Source organism: Ornithodoros turicata, unplaced genomic scaffold (genome assembly GCF_037126465.1).
Source record: "Ornithodoros turicata isolate Travis unplaced genomic scaffold, ASM3712646v1 ctg00001006.1, whole genome shotgun sequence".
Taxonomy (NCBI): Eukaryota; Metazoa; Arthropoda; class Arachnida; order Ixodida; family Argasidae; genus Ornithodoros; species Ornithodoros turicata.
Window position 1 is genome coordinate 11,705 of NW_026999437.1, and position 15,596 is coordinate 27,300.

Sequence of the window (15,596 nt, forward strand, 5' to 3'; positions counted from 1 at the left end):
CGATGCAGACGAAAAGAAAGTGCACTGCAATAAATCAACAACTGTGATACCACAGATTCAAAGCATATAACCAAAACTAATGCAAAACCCGCAGAGCTAACCTAGGTTCAGTAAAAACTTGCACTCCTTATCGATGATCGAAGGTGACGGCTCGCATCATTAAACTGTCGATAGTGAAGCGTGCATGTTATCCCTCATTCAGCTTTTCACCACGTTTATATAGCAACATATTCGTTCTAATATGCGCCTTGGATTATGTGGTCTTCGACGTCTAGCGATCTTGTCATTACCACAACACAAAATTCAACTCAGTCTCAAGCTCGAATGAAATGGCTTTACCAGGTCTACAAAGTGCATGCTCATTGCCATAACAACAAAAGTAGTCGCCTTACCTTGTAATTACTTATGGTCGGATTCAGCAGTCCGTAAAATTCAGTGCAACGTTACGGTTCACGCCATGATCGCCACAACGTAACAACAACTACGGTTCAACGTTGAACAACATGGATTGAATTGGACTGGATGATCTCCTTTTGATCCTGTCGCTAGCGATGGCGATGCCGCCAGACAGCGATGCTTGCACTTTCTCCAAATAGTGACACATGCTATTGTGTGGTCAGACTGAAAAAAAGACAGCAATGCAGATAAATGAAGTTCTATATAACCGCGATTTACGCAAAAAATTGTATACCTTTTTCTCCCATAAAAAATTAAAATAAATAAAAATTAAATGCAAATGCTTTACGATACCATTATTATTAGACATTAAAACATCCGAAATTTTCATTATCATTATCATTTCTTAATAACTTCGCAAAAAAATACGCCCTAATAAGCCGTCTCCGGGCCACCTGTATATTTCTTGCATCTTCTCGGAACTAATTACCCTTTACGATCCAGTTCCTGTTACAAACATCCAGCTAAGAAAAGGTTTCCCGAAATGTGAAACACGAGCTTAATTGCAATGAGATTGATGATCTAGGCGACCTTCTCTGAAGCCTTTGTGAGTAATGTTAAACTTGGCTCATCTTCCCCGACAAGAGCCACGTCCTATTTATTCCCAGGCCGTAGTAGAGACATCTGAAACAGTAGTCAAGGAGGAGAGATCATGAAGATGTCTATAGTCGTAGTTGTAGCCCTCATTGTCATGGCCTCCGGTATCGATTTGTCAATGTGAGTGGCCAGTGCTTTCTCTATAGAGTCCCTATAATACCATATATGAAGGGAGTCGATGTAGTGTCGAATGATTGAGGAAGTATTGAACTTTGAATTTGAAGACTGACTGAGCAGAAATTTAAGCTAATAGCGAGTAATATAGGCATCTGTTCAATTTTGTGAGTGAGCGGTGCTAGTTTAGGCCTTTCGAGAAATTCTCTCAGCTCATACCTCTAATGATGACACTACAAGTGTAACATTGTGCATTACACGTTTGCACGACTTCGCTAATGATGCATTTACACTTGTGCGCCTTTCGTACGAAGTATAGGGACTATCTTGTTGCGGACATGATTTGCCAAAGCTTACATGATAACTTAAACTTCCAATGCTATTATGAGTGTAAATCAAAGGGGCCGTAAACAGGTATACAAGGTGCGCGTATCTCTGCGTTATATCTTGATGTCATTTTGACGTGGCGCTTTCCCCTCAACAAGAGCGACACCGTCGCTTACGGGCGACGCGTTTGGAGCGCAGGGAATACCAAATTCTCGTCTCTAGCGTTACGTTGCGTCACATACCACGTGCTCTCGCTCCCGAACTACACGTTCGCGCTACCGACATAGCTCGGAATAGGGCCCCTGTATCGGTCATCTTGCCTATGCCTCACTTTGAAATCGCCAACCCTCCTCTCCACCTCTTTTTTTTGGCTATAGTCGTGACGATACCCACTTTAGTGCGACCGACAATGGCAAGCTACTTGGACCCCATCCCATTGGTTGGATGGCCAGTGTTGCCTGAATTGCCACTGGGGGCCTGCCCTGGCTTTCGCCATGGATCGCTCTCCATCGGTGCCCCACGTCATCCACGTCGCTGTTCGCATACTGGCCTTCTACAAAGCAAATCACAGTGTATGATTCATGCGAAATGTGAAGTAACTCAAGCATAGTGGGGCCAATCATGTGGGACGCACGAGGCAGAAATATCACTATAGGTCTAGCAAATGCAACTTAAGTTACAGAAAAAAAGCGCGCTCACCTGACCCTTTAAGCTTTTGGCCAAAGCCTCGTGTCATCCATCCATATGGAATTCATTGCAAAAAGTTTAAAATCGGGGAAAGAGTCTCTGGGTTGCACCACCGTACTGCGTGCGCAACAGGCAGACGAAAGAGAGGGCAGGCCATGGGGCGCAAGGTCACGTACGCAAAGATGGCGGCGCCCATACAGCTCTGCTGTAAACGGTCTATATGGACGGATCCTAGTGAGCACAGCAATGTGAAAGAACTGAAACTCCGACATGGTGGACCGCACATCAGCCGTTCGATATGCTATACTATGAGAGAACTGATGTTCTCAGGCTGGAACAACATAGAATGTCCTACAGCTGGCTATCCTATTCAGAGACTTTCATCTTTCATGCGATACTAGTTGTTTCGTGCCACTAAATTGTTACAAAATTTACATTATTTGCACAAAGTGTATCGCAAAAGCATCTGCTCCAGAGAATGGTGTGTTTGGTGTGTCAACGCCTACCCACGAGCAATTACGTCCACTCAATAGGTAGCAAATGCCCACGAGCAAACATGTGTCCCGTCAGCATGTAATACAAGCCGCTGGCCACCGTTTTGATGTATAACCGTTATGAGGGAACACCGTTTTCTTTTTTTTTTTTTTGTAACATATACTCAGTATTACTAATAAAGCTGATCACTTGAACTCGCTGGTTGCTCATTTTGAGGCCGATGTCATCGCACTTATTGAAACGTCGCGTCCCTATCAAAGAACACCATAAGAAATTTTCTCATGGTGCACAGGGCCTGTAATTTCGGACGAACCAGACCATCAAGCCTAATGGACCATCAGGATGTCTTGGCGGTTTGACGGCTTCATCGGAGCGTGTGATTGTTGGATGGTCAATAAAAAAACTTGATGGGTTGAATGGAACGCCAAACCATGTTAGTGATGTAGTAATTCTTAAACAAAAACATGATCCGTGGAGAAATGACATAACATTTATTTACTTGAAGCACAAATCAATATGCGCAGCTTAATCTTTGAGCAGGTCCAAGATACTGGATTATGAAGAATCTTATCAGATCCCTGTTGGAAATACCTCGCTTCCTTTTAATACCTTCTTCGTCAAGTAAAACGGAACTCAAATCTCGTGTTGACTCATCGCACGAGTTTCCTGGCCAACTCTGTCACCACGTTTTCAACTTGATGTTAATCTTAGTAATACATTTCTTTGTCGCGTTGACATGTATGAATTTTCAGAACTCAGTAAAGAAAAACTAAACTGTGGTGGTTCATATAAACGGAGAAAACTTCTGTCCGGGTCCGCACAGGTATCGAGCTATGACTCGCAAAAGCTTAAAATATCACACCCAGTTGTACGTGAATACCAACAGCAGAGCAGAGCAAGAATACTTCACTTTTCCAGATCATCTCGATTGCAGCGCTCAGATGTTCGCCACGCAGCGTACGGCGTGATAAGTAATTGCATGTGCATGAGTCTTGAGTTGAGACGAGACGTATACTTTTGACATACAGTTACAGAGCATCAGGGTTAGAAAATATGAGCTCATGTCGTCACCACACACACACACACAAAGAATAATCGTTCTCTGGAGCTCTTGCGAATGCCCATGTTCAAGACACAACACTTCCAACAAGGCTGTTTTCCCTTTTCAACTCTCGCATGTAAATACTAAGGGGCTGTCGGAAGAGAAGCTCAGTGATGGCATTTCTTGCATACTACTGATCCACATTCAGTAACACATGCTGTGCTACACACTCTACTTGAGCAACCCCTGCTTTGCCATCTTAGATCGTAAGCCTCCGTTCACTCCACTCCCGATGTTTAAAACTAACTCCGACGACGGAAACTTTTTGCATACTACTGAGTTGAACTGTACAGTACGACATGGTCAGCTGACAAAATGAATTCCTTTTTCGCGAAACATGTCAATTTGTTCATATTGAAACACATTCACGTATTCGGCCAACACCACAGTCTCTAAAACAGGGGCGACATCCAATGTATTGCTCCGTAGACGAAGACGTGCAGGGTGAACGCAATGCATCCTGGACAGGTCCTGGTCGCACGTCACAGCAAACGTCAAGGCACAGGTGACCTCAAAGATGGCGGCGCCCGAGATCTGCGTAAACAACGCGGTTGTTGTTTCTGCGTCCCGTTTCGAATGTCTTTCGATCACGGAAACTATTTTTATCCAATTATCTCGCAGTAAAACGCGTAGATTTGCACATAAGCCCCGTAATGTTGACGACTTCCGAAGATAGGATGGCGGCCGCGCGTTAAAGCTCGCAGAGCCGATGGGATGTACTTAAACCAAGGAGAAATGGGCTACCATGTTGCCGAAGAAGCAGCGCACGGTTTACGCTGGCAAAATAGGTTAATGTCTTGGCGTTATGACGATGGAAATATGTCGGTAAGCGGCAAAACAACATGTAAACAAAGTCACATGATCTCAAAATGACGACCAGAACAAGATGGCAGTTGTGCCAAAAGCACCCGCTCGAGGGTAATTAGAACAACGGCGGATTTGTGTCACCTCTGTGTTGTCTAGGCCTGCTTTGCTCGGGAGAACGGAACACGCCCGCCATCTTGGAAGTTCGGGGCGCCACCTGTGGTCCATTGGAGTCGCGAATATCAGCGACATTCTTGACTAAAGGCAAAACTATAAGCTTTTCACCCTGCTTTGAATCTGTCACCGGTCATGGCACCCCATATGCACCATTAAAGGTGCACCATTAAAGGTTCATATGTCCTATATTTTCATCTCATATGGGCGTACTGAGGATCTTCGCGGGGCGGGGGGGAGCCGATTTACGTATCAAGCCCCATACCTTAGACGCTTGGCTACGCCACTATGAAAGAGCCATTCGACCACCATACAGACCTCCGGGAACATCATATTCCTAAGAACACAGTGTCGTCCCTGAGATATCCGACGGTTATCACACCGCAACAAGCAGGACGTGCGCTGGAGGGTCACATCTCTCCTTAAGGTATCCCTCATTTGTTAAAATGGGACTCTCAGATGTCCTTACGATATCCTTTTGGTTGTTCAAAGGAGGTCATCAAGGACCAATGTAGGAGAGTGTGATGACACAGCAGAGACATAATCTTGCATCGTTTTATTTTACCTCACTTCTTTTCGTCAGAAATCACACTCAGTCATGACAACTTCTTTTTTCGTTGATTGATTACTGTCAATTCATAGTGACAAACTGCCGCATAAAGTGGAGTACTTTGCATAACGGGAATGAGTTTCAAAACACAAAACACAGAAATCTAGAAGGCGAAAAAAAAAAGAATGTCTTGCCGGGAGCACAAAGACCCAGAAACCCACTTGAAAAGGTACTGGAATTCCCTTCCACAGAAAAATCAGGCACTATATATTGTTTGTTATACGGGGGTGGGGTGATGTAGGGGGAAGGTGCGGTCAGCTGCTCTAAAGTGGCGGCTCGGTGCACCCAGGGGAGGGAGAAGGGCGGAGGGTGAAAGAGGGATGGGAAACATGATGGTGGCACAGGAGAGGGAGGGTTGTGCTAACCCTCTTGCTCTGGGATTAGAAAACACAGAACACACACAGAAAACATGTGATAATCCCTCAGTAGTCTTCAGTGGGATGCTCCCTGTACCACGGTAACCGCCAGGATCTTTAGAAAAAAATCTTCCCGGAAACAACACCGCAAGCGATGCTGCGTTTTACGGGCCGCCAGGATTATTGGCGAAGTTACCCCATCGGCGCAGGCCTCTTGTTATACGACCCTCTGTAGGTTGGAGAGCACTGCTTGCCTCCGACACGAAACGAAGGGTGAGCTATTGAAGTTTACTTACATTTAGCAAACACACAATACTCAAGCGAGGAATTGTTTCAAGTGTCCACTCTCAAGCAATGCGAAGTCTATGTGTCTTACTTCTTTTGGTTTGACACATTCAGGTAGGACCTTCAAAAGTCAAAAGCAGTGCTACAGAATCGTGCCTTTCTGTCCTTTCGCTGTAAATGCTCCAGGTATCATTGACGGACACGTTATTTTGTTATGTTACGTCGGAGTTCTCTAATTTTTTTGTCCAGTTATACCGTCTCCCAGGTTTTGGAGTATTTTTGCACCTTTTCGGAGGAAGCGGAATGTTAAGTAGGACTGCCCTCTGTTCTGACGGATGCCGTTCAGCCCCTGGGATCGGCCCAGAAAGCCAAACAAATGTGTCACACAATATTTGCAGAGCCTTAGTAGGAAAATTGAAACAGGTGGCATCTCATCCCGAGAGCTACCTACCAGGACTGCCACAGGATGTACACGAGTGACTCTTCACGAACAATCCGCGAGTGTCATCCTCAGGACATTCTGGGAATACGTGTCGAAGGACGAGGACACGATGACACTGTGAGGATGTCCTGGGGCCCTCTGTGTTCTTGGGGACATCACCGCTACTTTTTTTTAAATGTTGTCACGAGGCGTACAAAAAGTAGACATCACGTTTGATTGATTGATTGTGATTGATTGATTGGGAAAACTACTAGAATTATGCTGATGATCATGACAACGTGTAAGATTCATAACGAATGTGTTCATTTTTCATGTCCCATTGTTTATTTTCCTTCCCAAAACGAACAGTGGATGTGGATCATGCACTGACAGCGAATGCGAATACCACAGTGTAAGTGATGTTTCATGCACTTTCCTTGAAGCCGCGTAGATTTGTTTGTGATCATGGCATTATAATGGCGGTGGTCTGCGCTCTCGATATGTTATCTGAATAATAATAGTCCTGCAAAGAATAACAGGGTTTCAAAAGGATGGATGGACGTAGTCGACGGCTTTCATACCGCTCGAGCTGCCCCGCACAAAAATTTCGGATCAAACTTGATCAGCCCGGATCTGATTTTACTGAGGCCGGATCAAGAGGAATCCGGGGTCGGTCAGGCCTCTTCCAGTAGGTTCCGGGCTGGATCTGCCTTTATCCTGCTAGAACAAAACAGGAATTTCCCGGATTCCGGAACACCTCTCAGGCTAGTACAAGCTATAGTCAGGTTCAGTTTGCCAACCCAACGCCAACCTGGTATTAGTCGATGTTGGTCGGGCTAACACCAGGCCCGCCGGACCCGGGTCGGGGGCTGTGTTTTCGAACCCGGCTGGTGGCCTGGGGTTGAGCCCTTTTATGTTATTTTTTTTATGGGGTGGTACCCCTTAAAGGACTTCTGCAGCGAGGGACTGATTTTGTAATGTTCAGTCAATATAATGTTTGCGTAATGTAACTCAAAATTCATAGCCTTGCACTAATGGTTTCTGTGGTGCACAGCACTGGGAATTAACTGCATTTAACTGGTGCGTTTCGGAGTTGCAACAAAAAAAGTTACGTGGAATATGGGCCGCCGGAGCGGTGCATTCTGTGACGACGACAATGAACGTACATGATGAAGCTCGCATAATGAAAGTATAATTACGCGGCTACTGACAAAGCAAGCCATTCATTCACATTCGCCCATGTAGGAACTTATTTACGATGCTTATCATCTTCAGAGCGTCCGTCACGTGTAAAGTCATGATTAAAAAATTAGCATACGCTTTCTGATAGCACCTATACTAAGTGATAAACGTGCAGTCATTTCACGTAAGCCTTCCGGAATTTCCCCGAATTGTACGACATTCCAGCATTCATCTATCTGGCACGACAATATTGGTCTGTTTAGTTGTCAATTATTAATTAATAATTGTGGCTATAAGTCGTCAGACAACTGCGAGTCGCCATGACGTTTATTTGCAATATATTGGAGTGGCAGTTCCCGCGTTCTTGCGATGCCACTATTCAAAATATCTCTATTAAATTCGTAGCCCATAATTTCTTGAATTGCATACCGGGACGGCACGGGGTCGAGTTCACACTTATTTTTCAACACTGCAAATCAAGCCACTGTGGCGTGACAAGACTCGCGGATTACGTTTGATTATACCTCGAAACATACATCAATCACCTTTTATGACAGCCGCATATTCTCGTGATATGGAATTCCTAAAGGTTGCATCACTACAAAACCAAACCCAGGTGTGGGCACGTGGTAGTGGGCTGAGGACAAGGTGTAATCAGCGTCCAGGACGCACAAACACAATGAAATACACGCAGTGAAGCTTTCAACTGTTTATTCACACCAGCATTCATGCATGGCAGCTGGTGTCAATAAACAGCCGAAAGCGTCAGTGGTTGTACGTCATTCTGCTTGTTAATGGCGCCGAAAACATGCCGCCAGAGGGTTTAGAAATATTGGCACACCATGAAAAAGCGGAGATCATAATACCTAATATACATTTCTTTCGGCTGGTGCCGGCTCAATGGCCCATATAAATAATTTCAAAGATGAGCAACCAGTGCGCCTGCCTCCACCACGCATACGTCACATGCTACGTAGCCTTTTTCCGTCCAATCAGAGGTCCGAGCTCCGAACATCAGTTCTAGCCATTTCTACCGGCTTCTACGACACATCTCGGAAGGACATGTCTCGGGCAGCATATTCTGCTGATATTCGAGCATCAGAAGACTTAGTGTGACGATACAATTTTTTAACCCTTTCTTATAACTTTTTAGGCTTTGCCTTTTGGGTTTCATTATGAGCATCACCACCAGGATCATGGGGGATCAATTCTGCTCACGCTGAACGCAGTGTCACTGGCACCTTCGCTCATGTACCTATGGTACCGGCAGCCCGCGAGGAAGGGAGCTTGCTAGGGTTGCCAAACACTAGGGGCTTGAACCTACCTTTATACCTCACGCTCACTCGTTGATAAAAAAGAGAGAAAGGAAGAAAGCTTTGGGGACTCTCTTCTAGATGTAAGCAGGCAATAACGATGCGTGCTCTAGATTGGCAGAAAACCGTTACGAAACGTGCTTATACTTGAAAGAACATGAAAGAACTGATGTTCTGAGGCTGGAACAACATAGAAGGGACAAATACAACAGCCCCTACAGCTGGTTAACCTTTTCAGTGACTTTCATCTTTCATCGTGCTTATACTTTTTGATAACGACCCACGGGACACCACTGTGCTGGAATGGGGAGAAAGAACGAGTAAGCTCTGTACCGAGTAACCGATTTGTAATTCTCAGCTTCTAATCATTACGCAGTTAGTTTAGCTCAATTGGTAGAGCCCTGGACTGGTAATCCAGAAGACGTGGGTCCTTCTGTGTGTTCCCAGCCATAGAACATCAATTTCTCATGTTCAATTACCTGATGGCACTTGCGTCGATCCCGTCGTATGAGTGTGTGTATGAGTGAGAAAAATGTAAGAGTGAGAGGGAAATGAGAGAGAGGGTGGTTGGCTTGTCCCTTCAGATGACGCACCCTTGGAGGTTGCTGCTGTGGAAGTGTGTTAGCTTAGCTCAGTTGGTGGAGCCCTGGACCGGTAATCCAGAAGATGTGGGTTCGAGTCCTATCCAGCTGGCTAACCTTTTCAGGCCACCCCTGTAATACCTTAAAGCTGTGAGAGCAATGTAAAATAGATACTCGTTTCTCGTTCCTATGGAGTGAGACACGGCTTTGCATGGAGTGCCCAATCATCTCCAGTACTCGTTTCCAGAGATAATTGGGAGGCCACCCCGCATTGTATCGTCTCTTGGGAAAGAGAGAGAAGAGTAAAAGCATAAATTTGCAGTTTCCTTGGCGTTTAAATGCTGAACGATGCAACGTATGTGTCCTGGTCCTCTTAACGACATCAGTCTTTGCGCGACGAAAAATTTTTGGAACAGCCTCTGTTGTCATCCGCGGAATTTCCTCGAGTAATGTCCGGATGAACATGTTTAACACGGTGATGCTTCCTTCGACAGTTGGGAAACGGTCATGACTGGTGCACTGGAGCGGGCTGTCATTTACAAAAAGAAGGGAGACGGTCCTGCTGCAAAATATCCAGTGGATAACATGCACAAAGCTCCTCATGAAAGTTCTTCACCAGAAGGGCCAACAGTGTTTCATGGAACTTCTACGTTACCTCACACGATATAATGGAAAGACAAAACGTTCAGTCAGTTAAATATGCATATTGCAAAACAATAAAGATATTAAAGACGAATTATTACATCCAATTCTGCCAGTGATTGATCTGATTGGGTTTTTGATTTGGTCCCACACTATTATTCCTTCAGCAAGGGCACACAATTGACAACATGCTTACTGCTCCGAGTAGTGCTTGTAGGGCTTGTAGTAGTGCTTGATGACATTTCATTGTAGTATACAAGAAAGGTGACTTGAATCCTACGCGTAATGACTGTAGTAGACAACAACGGAATCACTCAGGTATGCTGTTTGCTCATGCTCAGCCACCTGCTGCACTGTAAAAAAATGCCGTAAATTTTACGGTCAAAATCCATTTTTGCCGTAAAAGGAACAGGTATGCTACCGTAATTGGAAATACAGTCCACGTAGTGTAATTAATACGACACCAATGAAATATGCCATAATTATGACGGTTATCACCGTAAATAAGACTGTAGTGTGTCCCTAATCCTGATTACGGTCAAATGGCTGTATATTTTACGGTAGTGCTCCATACTTTCACATTGCCTTCCAGTATCTGACATTGTGCTACGCTTGCTGGGAACACTGAATTTTAATAAATGGTTGATTGCTGTACATGTATACATGCATGTGGTGGCACAGTGTTGCTATGCATTGTATTTCATTAGATGCCAAGTCCCTACTTCAATAACTTTCATATCTGCTGCTGTACGTACACACCTCGGGATGTAGTACAAACAGTGGACATCATTGTTTACCAGACCGTGTGCTCGAAAGACAAAAACACACGAAAAACAGACACGAACAGACTGGAGCGTTTACTGTTCAGTATATTTAATATGACAAAGTACACTCGTGCAGCGTGTACTAGAGACAGAAACGCAACGACAGTGGGGCCCAGCCTACACTGCCAGCTCCTTCACTACAAAGGCTACTTACGCTGGGAACAGGATGATGGATTTCTAATATACACAGAGATTACATAAACGGACAGAAAAATACGTGCCAAAAAGAAACAGAATAGGGCTGCAGCGCGCAATGTTGCCGGCAGCAGTGTAGCAGCGTCGGCGGCATTTCCAGAGCCAACGATGGCGAAGGGCGCACACATCGTCATCGCCAACGTCATTTTCAAATTGACAGACGGCGTTTGCAAATGGCGACGGGGAAGTCGATGCAAGTTCCATGTGTCCAGATGCAGTGGGTTTCAGGTATGTATAAAGTGTTATTGCATCTCAACACTCGCCTCACACTGCGCTGTGATCATATTTCCCCAGGGAGCACATGGTGGGCTAGTAAACGTCTAAATGACGTCTAAAAAAAGAGATAAGGAATGTCTATAGAATGTCTAGGCAATTAGACCAAATGTCTAGTATCCCTCCACTAGACGTCAAATAACACGTCTAACGTTACGCCACCTAGCCATCTAGCCCTAGACATCCGATGTCTATGTACCTAGCCGTGATTTAGACACTCTTTTGACCTGGATGTCTGGAACAGGGTCAGACACTTAACCATGTATTAGACATGAAGTCTACAGCTAGACCAATTTTATCTCTCCATTCAGGCGACAGGTCTAGGGTTATACATTTCCTGCACCTTACTTTAGCCACCTTTAGACCTACTTTAGACCATGACTAGTCCTGCTACCGTCCTGGCATGCATTCATGCAGAAATATGATATAATTGATAGCAACACGGATCTCAGCATAAACATTTATTCGCAGTAAACCACACACGAAGTCTACGGTACAAAACTCTTGTCTAAAACTGGATTGACTTTGCCGCCAAGCAGGCGTCTTGTGTTTTGACTGAGGAGTGTTGAACTGGCAGCAGGGTGTTGATGGCCACCTCATTCCTTTCTTCCAACGAGTGATTGTTGGTGCCGCAGCACTGCCTCCAATGACTCACTGTGGCTAGAAAATAGAACAAAACATGTCAGAAAGCATTATGTAGCCTGCTAGTTCTAACTAGTTTGTTTAGTGGCTATGCACACTCTTTCACGGGATGCTTGTCTGGCCACATAAGAGCAAAAGCTGTATCAACACTGATCTGAGAGACACAAAGAAAAGAAGCTGCACGTACAAAAATCACGGAACTGTTACAGCTACACAACACAAATTGCAGCAACAGCTGAAAATCTGTTTGCGCGTCACTACCTGATGTGGACGCTAGAGCCCTGCACCATCCGCGGATGGAAGCGAATATCAGTAAGATACTTGCGGATTCGGATGAGAATTTATCACTTTCTGCGGTGTGCGGATCGGATGGCTCGAGGTCGGATGCGGATATACCGCATGCTGTAATTTTTCTACAAGCAATTTATTTGTATTGCGCACCGACAGCGAGCGCATGCCCAGGTTCACCTTTAACCATGCACGGCCAAGACGGGAGAGAAGGCATTTTGGCGTCCACACGAGCACCGGTGAGGAAGCGTTCCAGAAGTCTCTCCATATCGCGTTTGTTGAAAGGTTTACCTTTGCTTGTCGCCATGAGTCCTTCCATGAGAGCATGGAGGCATCCGAAATTATACCAACATTCTTCCGGCTGTGTTTACGCGTCCTTCGAAACTTGTGGATCTAAACGGTTGTGTATGCAACGGTGCGGATCAGATAACGTGTACGCGGATGCTAAAAATCTTATCTGCGCAGGGCTCTAGCAGACGCTGCCAGGATCTCAGTGAAATGAGGATGTAACAGCTGTCACTGTGAAAGTACATCAATGTGACAGGCGCTTTCTCGTGACACACGACCTTACCTGGTCGAGCAGGCGACTGCTAAGCACTCCATGATTGGCGCAGCACTTCCATCACTCCATTACGCTAAAAAAAAAACATCTGTGCTACTCTCATAACTTTGGTGCAAAACTTCTGTACAGGATAAAAATAAACACTGTGTATATTATAAAAGACAATACAGAGCAAGAGCTGTATCACTACGTCAAATATTATAAGTACGTACAAGTAGCATACAAGTTTATTCACATGACATCATCCGCAGGAGACTGCCACTGTCGCTAGCAGGCAGATTTGCTGCCATAGGCCTTATTGTAGATTTCAGTCAAGCTGTTACCCATATTATACTCACCGTATATCTGGTGTTTAAAACTTGTTGCTCTGTGATTTGTAGAATCTCTGAGCAATTTCCATATTTTTTGTGTTAATAGTCACCTAAAAAGCATAATGCCGCGAACAAATGCAAGGACTAAACATTGAGGGACCTATAGTATGGCGCTGAGGTGACTTCAGTGAATAAACCTTTTAGGAACTCAAATCTTGCACTACTACCAGATAGCTGTTTGGGTGAAGTAAGACGGAATGACATAGTCACGTTGTTCTCAATACAATACCAAGGATGTCTCAAAACGACCAAGCACAAAAATACTAGTTTTGTACCGTTTGATGAATATTTTGTCTGCTGCCCACACAGGTTGTGCGGTTCCTTAGCAAGCTTCTGGCAGTCATTTCTTCTACATCGCACTTCCCTGCTGACTTTCACAGCATCTGAAAAAAAGTTCGATTTCGTTAACCACAAGACAACCATGTAAATGGAAAGCAGTTAGAGTCTTCCACCAACTATATTTGCAATACTTTGTTGACAAAAAATTTAAAGAGGTTCCCTCCAGAGTAAGATTAGGGGGTACATCGAACACCAGGAAGATTGGAGGACAACACAGTCACACGTCAGTGACAACTGCTTCCCCTCACCTCACAGGGAACTGTTAAGCTTATGTGCAAATAGCTGTTTCGTAGGGTAGGTTACCACTATTTTCATATCCACCGATGCAAGATAGTCCAAGCACCTATAAAAAGAAAAACCCAGTTGCTATGAAACCATGATATGCAAACAAAAGTACTTGCGCAAAATTTTCAGTGTGTAGTTTCACTACCAGCGAAAAATGCAACAACCGAAGTCGGGCTGACATGACAATGAACTAACCAGCATTTATGTTCCGGCATGTCCGCCCTGCAAACCGTAACTGTCGACTTTCGTTTACTCAAGACTTCAACAGTCATCGAAAACTCGTTAATCTCGATGGTTAATTAGTGATACCGTATTTATTTTAGCACCAAGACGAACCAAGGCACTTAATGAAACTTTGTACTGCCGAACATACAACGTTAATCACTACTTTGAATGCAAGTGCAGTCAGGTCAACCCACACTTCCAATATGCTTCAATCGGTGATACGAAGCCGAAATAAAGGAAACGATATTCCGATATTATGCAACGCATCTCTACTACATGCGATTTGGTGCACAGAAACAGGCACATACTTTAATGAAGAGTGAACTCACCCCTTAAACTTGAAAGCCAGAGCACAAAGAAACGTTGTCCACCACAGTACTCTGGCGCTGCGCTTAACAGCTTTTATCACTGGACAGTACGGCGTACGTTCTCGCTATGCTCAAAAATTGCAAGACAAAACGCGCGGGAGATTAGAACTTCGAAAGATTTTCGTATAACAACCAGTGGAATGCAGCATGCAGCCGGGAAGACCCCAACGACCCCAACTGCTACCCGTTGCGCGTCCGGAAAGTTTGAAGTTTCAACCGTTGAAACTGAACTGGTTCGAACTGGTTGGATGGATGGATGATGGATGGTGATTGGGTAGACGGGCAGACGTCATTGTCATTGCGTTAGCTCGTGCTTATTGAGTACTTATTTTTTGTAATATCTTTAATTTCCGTGGCCGTTCATTATAATTGGGTGGTGGAGGTTAAATGTTAAATAACACATATGCCAATCCAGCGGAAGTGACACCAACATCATCATCATTATGCAATCGCCATCGTTGTTGCAGCGACGAGTGTCGTATTTTATGATGTGTGTGTTGAAAATCGCTGTTCTTTTTGCAAACATTTTATGAGTGCCTTTGCTACTGAGCTACAGGTGTGCCTAATATGTAGCGCATTGCCTGTTCAGCGGTTTCAAAAAGATACCATGGGCAGTTTCAAGATTTTTTGAAGGGTCCTGAAATCCCTGAGTCACGTCAGATTCCATTTTACTGCTGCAGCTGTGAAGCTTGTGGGAAGATGTTATGTGCAGTAAACAAACATCTGCTATCTGCTGCCTACGTGCAAAGTGCTTCTGTGTTTGTGGAGCTATGGTTTATAGTGCTGCGCTGCACGATTCGTCAGAGTCGTCGTCTTTTTTATTGACGTTTCAGTGATTCTATAATTTAGTTGCTGATTTCTTTAAGTTGGTGTAGCAGTTGGTGCTACACTGCACCATCCCCTGCACCAACACCAATAAGGTGTTGGTGCAGGGGAGTTACTAACGTACAAAATTTACATTTACCAGCAACGGTAACGCCATCAGGAACGATAGTTCAAGAAACATTGCTCCGAACAAATGCGGGCTTTCGTTAAGAAAAAAAGATATATATTCAGTAAAATAAAATATTACTTCACA

At 44.6% G+C, this 15,596-nt stretch overlaps 2 long non-coding RNA genes across 2 annotated transcripts; one reads left to right on the plus strand and one right to left on the minus strand.

Moving 5' to 3' along the window:
- The first annotated feature begins 1,092 nt into the window (after window positions 1-1,092).
- On the plus strand, window positions 1,093-10,056 carry LOC135376060 (uncharacterized). The gene is made up of 3 exons (XR_010417513.1): window positions 1,093-1,173; window positions 6,798-6,840; window positions 9,999-10,056. It is a non-coding gene; the product is annotated as an uncharacterized LOC135376060 (long non-coding RNA).
- A 2,970-nt stretch (window positions 10,057-13,026) lies between these two features.
- On the minus strand, window positions 13,027-14,396 carry LOC135376061 (uncharacterized). Its single transcript, XR_010417514.1, has 3 exons — window positions 13,889-14,396; window positions 13,577-13,684; window positions 13,027-13,051 (listed from the first exon to the last, which is right to left on the minus strand). It is a non-coding gene; the product is annotated as an uncharacterized LOC135376061 (long non-coding RNA).
- Between the last annotated feature and the right edge of the window lie 1,200 nt (window positions 14,397-15,596).